This window comes from Rhipicephalus microplus, chromosome 4, assembly GCF_043290135.1.
Source record: "Rhipicephalus microplus isolate Deutch F79 chromosome 4, USDA_Rmic, whole genome shotgun sequence".
NCBI classification, from domain to species: domain Eukaryota; kingdom Metazoa; phylum Arthropoda; class Arachnida; order Ixodida; family Ixodidae; genus Rhipicephalus; species Rhipicephalus microplus.
In genome coordinates, this window is record NC_134703.1 from 147376032 (window position 1) to 147382653 (window position 6622).

The 6622-nt window shown below is 45.7% G+C and overlaps 1 protein-coding gene across 1 annotated transcript in view; it reads right to left on the reverse strand.

Annotated features, from left to right (window-relative positions):
- Window positions 1-1163, reverse strand: part of LOC119172395 (testis-expressed protein 9) — a 64130-nt gene extending 62967 nt beyond the window's left edge. The window contains exon 1 of the mRNA XM_075893723.1: window positions 1066-1163. The gene's annotated coding sequence lies outside the window, so the exon portion shown is untranslated. The remainder of the gene's footprint in view (window positions 1-1065) is intronic.
- Window positions 1164-6622: the final 5459 nt, after the last annotated feature.

Sequence of the window (6622 nt, forward strand, 5' to 3'; positions counted from 1 at the left end):
ATATGAAGTTTCAACATTCATTGTTTGAAGTGTTAAACCCACTGGTACCTGTGTTAAAAAACTTAGTGTGTCGTGAATCTCCTTTAGAACGGACCAGAGAACCACCACGACCTCCTAGCTACTTACTCCAGTGTCGCTATCTAACTTAGGTAACACAACACTACGAATGGTAAATCTCAGAGCGACAAAGTAGCGAAAGTTTGCGCACCGTGGTTGCCTTTTAGTGTACCGGACACGTCGTTGCTATAATAACGAAAAAAATAGTGGACCCGTACCTTAGAAAATTATGAGACAAGTTAACGCGCCGAGATAATAAACGGCCACCAGTTTGACACCATCACGAGCGTACAGCCCGTAAAAAGAAGAAAAAAAAAGTCCACGCATCTCCACGAAGTTAATCGTGACGAGTGGGGTGAAGCACTGGGAAGTCCGAGCGAGTTTGCTTCAACAGAATTGGCGCGCGCAATCGCAACACGTAAAACACTACCTTCCAAGCTATATTCGCTCCTAATATTTTGGGCGTCTCTCATAATCATATGGTGGTTTTGGGACGTTAAACCCCACATATCAATCAATCAATCTCTTAATATTTTGTAGACGGTTTACGCATGTGCACGAGAATCTATCCTGAAGGCCGCAAGATTTTATCAGTATCTTTAAGAAAATATCGCTTATATGGGGAGAATTTTCGCTGCGCAACTACAACGACTGTTATCTACCTCTCCTGCTTTCATTCAAGTAGCAGTATGTCATCGAGAATCGACTTCTGCAAGGACTTCGAGAGGCCGTCAAGTACGAGCGGGGGATTCGCCGCACGCTTTCCTCTCCTTTTGTACCAGAGAGCGCGCTGAAAGCTACGAGGGTTAGAGTAAGCGTATATGCTCAAGTTGCGCTCACTAAAACGCTACTGTCTAGGTGACCTAGCGCTCACGATCAAACCACAGAACACCTACCAGTTCACACTGAAACTAAGCCGTGCGTTCTGAGAAAAACAAAACGAAGTACAAAAAAATTCATGAACGCTGTCAAACGGGCATAGATTCCTCGCCCCTTGTCATCCCTCACCTTGCGTAGGCTACCTTGAGAGCACTTCCTCCGTGCTTGGGAGCATATACAGCCATGCAGTTTCTCTAGTGAGTGCGATGGATTGATGGATGGATTTATCGATGGATGGATGGATGAATAGATGGATATATGGATGAATTATTTGATATGGCTGTACCCTTTAGATTGGGCGGTGGCTAGCGCTACCGAGCCGTAATACTTATGGAATCAAAAACTAGATTTTTTTTCTTTAAATAGTGAGGTTGAGGACTGGTACTTTGCAGTGAAGGGTTTAACTTTCACTCGTGCCTTGGCTTTAGCCACCAATCAAATAACCTCCTTCTAGTTAATTCTACCCACTTAAAGTCTATTTTGCCCTCCCTGTCCCTAAACCCCAGTGCTTTAAAAACTCTGCGCCATCATCCCGAACTATAGGGGGAAGCCTTTTACAGAACATTATCAAGTGTTCGGCAGTTTCCTACTCCTCTCCACACGCACTGCATACAGCGTCTACCCCTTTGTATTTGGCCCGATATGTCTTGGTTCGCAATACTCCCGTCCTGGCCTCAAACAGTAGAGAACTACCCCGAGTATTATCATAGATCCTTTCCTTGGCAATTTCCTGCTTAAAAGTTTGATATATAGATTTCAAGTGCGGACTTCTTAGTCATGCCCATTCTCCACATGTCAGTCTCCGTTTCCCTCACTTTCTTCTTAACAGATAGTTCTTTTTGGTTTGGCCCCCTGCTGTTTTCCAAATATTTACCCGTCAATTTTCTGGTTCGCTTCCTCCGTTTTGTATCGACATTTTTCATGTACAAGTAGCTGAATACCTTCCTCGCCCAACGCTCCTCCCCCATTTCTCTCAATCGCTTCTCAAATTTTACCTTGCTGCTAGCTTCCCTGCCCTCAAATGATGTCCATCCAAAATCACCTTGTACGCCCTGATTTGGTGTATTCCCGTGAGCTCCAAAGGCAAGCCTACCTATTCCACGTTGCTTAATTTCTAATCTTGCTTGAACTTTTGATCTCATGCACAAGACCGCATTGCCGCAATGTCATGTCATGTTAACGTCATGTTACCGCAGACCGCAATGTCAGACCAGGAACCGTGACCCCTTTCCATATTCCTCTCACAACATCATACCTATCGTAATTCCACAGTGCCCTGTTTTTCATCACCGCTGCATTCCTGTTACCTTTAGTCGTCTCATATATTTCGTGTTCCCTTAGGTACTCGGTCCCATTGCTTATTCATACGCCCAGATATTTGTATTTATCTGTCATCGCTAGCGTGACCGCCTGTATTTTACGCTCACAACCTTCATTATCATTGAAAATCATGACTGCTGATTTTTCCTTACTGAATCTGAAATCTAACCTATCTCCCTCATTACCGCAGATGTCCATCAATCTCTGCAAATCTTCCTTGTTGTCGGCCATTAGCACTGTATCATCTGCGTACATCAATGCTGGTAGTGCCTGTTCAATGAATTTTCCCTGTCTGACGAAAGAGAGGTTGAAGCCAAGTCCACTTCCCTCTAATTAGGCTTCTAATCCTTGTAGGTACATCTTGAATAACAAGGGTGACAGAGGACAACCCTGCCTAACCCCCTGTTGTACCTCTGTGGGCTTGGATACCTGCTTTTTTCCACTTTATAACTACCTTGATGCCTTTATAGATATTCTTTAAAAGATTAGTGACTCCATCTTCTGCACCTAGTGTGTCTAGTATTCCCCACAAGTCCCCTTGAACCACGCTGTCGTACGCTTCCTTGATATCCGAAAATTGCTAGCCACAGGGGCTTGTGTTCCTTTTTTGCTATTTCGATGCACTGAGTCAGTGAGAACAGATTGTCCTCCAACCTCCTGCGTTTACGAAACCCATTCTGCAGTTCCCCCAGCACCCCCTGATCCTCTATTCATACCTGCAGTCTTTTCTTTATAGTCTGCATCGCAAGTCTGTAGAACACTGATGTCATTGTTATAGGATGGTAGTTATTTATGTCAGCTTTGTTCCCCTTTTCTTTATAGATTATGCTCATCCTGCAAAGTTTCCATCCATCGGGGACTTCACCATCGATTATTATTTTGCTCACTACCTCTCTCAAAGTCTGCTTAGACTTCAGACCCAATGTCTTTATCAGCATAATTGGAATGCCATCTGGGCCTGCTGATGTACTACTAGGAACCCTCTACTCAGCCCTTTCCCACTCTCGTTGTGAAAATGGAGCCATTGCACCACTTGGTTCATCCTTGTCTGTTGTGGTGCATAAGACACTTCTTTGTTAAAATTTTTCTGTCACCCTTGTTCCTATATATTCAATAGCTTCGTCCCCTTCTAGCCTAGCACCTTCAGTGGTAGTTACAAACCTATGCTCTAGGCTCGTCTCATTTCTTAGGTAGTTTAGAGGGTTCCAAAATTTCGCAGGTGCCTTTCTATCCTTTTTATGTACTTCTGCCAGCCACTGAGCCCCCTTTCCTCTAATATTTTCATTGATCAGAAGGGATGCTGCCATTCTACAGCTTAGAAATATTTCCCATTTTCTTTCAACATCGTCTGTCGGTTCACACCGCTGCTTAGCATGTCTGTGTTTCCTAGCGGCTTCCTGACGTTTTGTTATGGCTATTTTAAATTTCTCGTCCCACCAACTCTTGGGTTTGTGTCTTCCTTTCCGGGTGACTTGTCACGTGCCTAAGCAAGCTCCAGCTCGAACAGTCTAATTAGATTTGTGTACATTTACACTGTTTTGTTATCCTCAGTGATTACCTTTTCAATTTGTTTAGTAACTATTTCCATTTGTCTTTCTGAATAAAAATTCCCCTGTAGTTGCTCATCTTGTCTCCTTCCCACTTTTACTGCTCTTCCAAAACTTAGCTTGATACGTTTGTGGTTACAACCCAGATTTCTGGAGCCACATTCATCTATGTGCATTCCCCTGAGTCTATCATACATCCTATGTGACACCAGTGTGTAATCCATCGTCGACTGCAGCCTTCCCATTTCCCATGTTATTTGCCCTTCACACTTCTCAGTACTGTTGCAAATGATCGAATCATGCCTTTCACACATATCCAAGATCATTTTGCCTGTTGGGTTGGTATACCCATCTATATCTTCTATGTGCGCATTCATATCTTTTATTATAATAGTCTCGCACTCTCCTCCTAATTCCTCAATGTCCTTTGATATACACTCTACCATTGTCTGGTTTTCCTCTCTGGCCTTTGCTCCCGTCCACAAGTACACGAAACCAAGGAGTGTCATTTGACCTGCCACTTTCCCTTTTAGCCATAAATGTTCCTTGCACTCCTGCTTGACCCTTTGCCAGTCTGTACTTTTATGAATGAATGCCCCAATACCACCCCCCTTTCTGCTGCCTTCTGTTCTATTACAATATTCCCACGCGTAGTCCGGATTGTTCGGAGGTTGTTCCATGTCCCTGAGATGCGTTTCTACAAAACCGTATACCATCGGCCTCTCTTCCCTTAGCTGTTTTTCTATCTTCTCACTTCAGCCTGTCCCTGCCACCCTGCATGTTAATATACCCTACGTTTGAATTGGCTCGGCCCTCTTGGCCACATCTATTTCTGCCCCGGACTCTACCTGTCTTAGATATTGGTGCCACTTTGAAATCGTATCTGTCTATAACACCTGTCAAAGAGTCTCCCTGGTTGTTTTCCTCGTTACTAGCTATCCTGCACCCCGAAGGGCCCACATTACCCAAAAAAAAAGCTACTGCGCGCCCTGCAAGTCGCCAACCCACCTCATGACCTAGCCTCCCATCGAAGTGAATTATGTCTCGTTGAAATCCACCCCACCTAGGCACCTCTCCGTTTACTTCCACCACCTCAAAGCAATTCTCTTGACTCATCCGCTCTTGGTTTCTGTTGACAACCGCTCTTTGCAGGTTGCCGTCACGCACCGGTACCTCCGGTATCGTGCATATCACTATCTGTACCTGAGGAGAAGTGGCGCACGTGTCATCGACCCCTTTCGCCAGTGTGCTCGCTAGTCCTCCGTATCGTCATTTAAGACATCGTTTAAACCACCTGAAATTATCACGAGGTTTCGTCCATCAGCTGTAGTTTTGAGTGATGCGCTCGCTTGCCTCATGACTGCATCCAGCTTGCGTCCTGGGAACGCCCCTACTGCAACCCTCTTGTCACCTCTTACCCTCTCTTTGATTGCTTCTGCGCATCGATTTAAGTTCGAGTCCCCGGCGATTATCACATGCTGTGATTCAGCTGGAGCGTCCTGCACCTGGGGGATACTTGCACCTGTGACGCCGGCTGCTTTGTCTCTCACAGCCCCACCACTACTTCACTGAAGCTGGGTCTTGCGACCATTGAACCAGCTGAACCTGTTTTTTTTTTTCCAAACTTGCTTGCTCTTTCTTCTCCGCCGTTCTGGTTGCCAGTGCCCTACTGTTCTCTCCATCGGCCGCTCCTTTGTTCACCTTCACTAGTGCCTCCTCGGCGGACTTCAGCCTTTATCCCATTGCCCTCGTTTTTTCTTGCTCTGCCGCCAACGCAGTCTCCAGCTCGGTGATTCTCAACAGCAGTTCACTCTGGGCAGCCATCGTTTTCTTCACTTTTTCCTCGACCTCACGTTGCCTACACTTCGCGTCAGCCTCCTCTCCATTTGTTTCCGCACTTGGGTCCATTTTCAAACTCACCCCGCATACTGAACACTTTACAGACTTTTAAACCATGTCTTTATGACACCAATTGTCCTTAAGACTTGTCTCACTCGATAATGAATTGATATATGGGGTTTGACGTACAAAAACCACCATATGACTATGAGAGACGCCGTAGTGGAGGGCTCCTGAAATTTCGACCACCTGGGGTTTTTTAACGTGCACCCAAATCTGAGCACACGGAGCTACCACATTTCCGCCTTCATCGGAAATGCAGCCGCCGCAAGCGGGATTCGATCCCGCAGCGTGCGGGTCAGCAGCCGAGTATCTTAACCACTAGACCACCGCGGCGGTGCAATCTCACTCTATAATTACAAAACAAGATCCCTGCCCTAAAAAAAAGAGAAAGTCTAAGCTCTACTACAAAAAAAATTGCGTGTTCAATGTGCGTGCACTTCCCCCACGTGGTGCCAAGAGAAAAAAACACAAAGAAACTAACACACACACACACACACACACACACAAACTAGTCAATGCCTGGTGACTGGCCCCCGAAAAGGCCATACAATGTAATAAGTGCTACAAAGGTTTTAACTGCTGCCTTATTAATTATAAAGGCAAGCTCGAAACATGCAAAACCACTTATCTGCGCAGTCGATCGGGAGCGCTCAAAAAACAACGTCTATCCACCGTGTCAATCTGAACTGAACTTCATGCGTGGGCATGAAGTGACATCCAGCGACGGCCGCAGTAACTACGGAACTCGCGATGCTCAAATCAGCCAGTGGCCATTATCTTTAGGTTTATGGACTTTGAGAATTCATTATAGTTACAGGCCGCGTGCTGCGCTATATCATTTGGCTCGCGTGTTCTCGGGGGCCTCTGCTACCGATCGGCAGCGTTTTCTGACCATACTCAAAAAGTTTTGGAGGGCT